This window comes from Octopus bimaculoides, chromosome 20 (assembly GCF_001194135.2).
Source record: "Octopus bimaculoides isolate UCB-OBI-ISO-001 chromosome 20, ASM119413v2, whole genome shotgun sequence".
Taxonomy (NCBI): domain Eukaryota; kingdom Metazoa; phylum Mollusca; class Cephalopoda; order Octopoda; family Octopodidae; genus Octopus; species Octopus bimaculoides.
In genome coordinates, this window is record NC_069000.1 from 15,866,987 (window position 1) to 15,868,323 (window position 1,337).

The 1,337-nt window shown below is 34.1% G+C and overlaps 1 protein-coding gene across 4 annotated transcripts in view; it reads right to left on the minus strand.

Annotated features, from left to right (window-relative positions):
* Nucleotides 1-1,337, minus strand: part of LOC106879098 (E3 ubiquitin-protein ligase MIB2) — a 26,241-nt gene that overhangs the window by 13,652 nt on the left and 11,252 nt on the right. The window lies entirely within an intron of this gene.

Below are 1,337 nucleotides of genomic sequence, written 5' to 3' on the forward strand. Positions count from 1 at the left end.
ATATATATATATATATATATATATATATAAATAAATATATATATATATGTACATATATATACATACATGCATATATACATGCTCACACAAAACAAATGACAGAGATGGAACATGGAATATCTAAAGGTTCAGTATGTTCCTAGTAGTACGCTGATAAAGCACATTCACTGTCTATGGTTACCTGACATCATCCATGGTAATTACTCAATTGTAGCTGGATCTATCTCAGGAAATCCTCAGTGTATGTTGAGTATAAAACAAATGATGGAATACATGGGAAACTTTATTGCTCAAAGAACAACCAATGCACAGTGTGTAGAAACGGCCATTGTGAGAAATAAAGTTTCCCCATGTATTCCATTTTCTGTCTCCATCATTTGTTTTATACTCAACATACACTGAGAATTTCTTGAGACAGATCCAGCTACAATTGAGTAATTACCATGGATGATGTCAGGTAACCATAGACAGTGAACATGCTTTATCAGTGTATTACTAGGAACATACTGAACATTTAAATATTTACTAATATATATATCTATAATTATTATTTAATAAACACAATATATGTTTTTATGTGCCATTATTAGTTTCATGTGCTGAGAACATGCCAAACATTGTTTTATAGCATGTCTGGTGTCCCGGCACGATCCTCATACACTGTCCACAAGGCATAACAAAACTAAAAATGGGACATGAGAACAGGTGAGAAAGAGGTATACATAAAAACCAGAAAATGAGAAATTAATCAGAAAGAAACAAAAGGGTAATAAGAGTTATTTTCCTTAGACCATAAATTATAAAGCTAGAAAAGTGGCTTAGAGCCTATGGTACAGTTATTCAATCTGGTTGGGGAGGCACTTTCTAATTCTTCAACAGGAACTTAGGCATATGCTTACAACCACTGAAAAATTCAGATCTAGAGTTCAGCAGTGAGTGTTCTTAGATCTGTAAAGGAGCCGAGTTCTTAGATCTGTAAAGGAGCCGAGTTCTTTCAACTGAAAGGGGGGCACAGGCTGAGTGAAAATCGTACAGGTGTTAATCTGAAAATTTAACAATCTTTTTTAAAAGACTTTTACTTACTAACATTTTTTTTATTTAGTGTGTGTGTGTGTTGCCCATATATATATATATATATATGCACTTAAGACATAGATTATGCCTCCAAACAAGAGAGCTTGCTGGGGAAAGAAAGCAACCGGTTTAAAAAGACAGCAACAGACTGCAACAATTCACCACATTCCAGAAGCTACTTTGAACATAATGCAAAATGGTGCATCATCATCTACTGCCTAATCTGATAGAATTCTGGCAGAACTGTGTAGCAACAGATCACC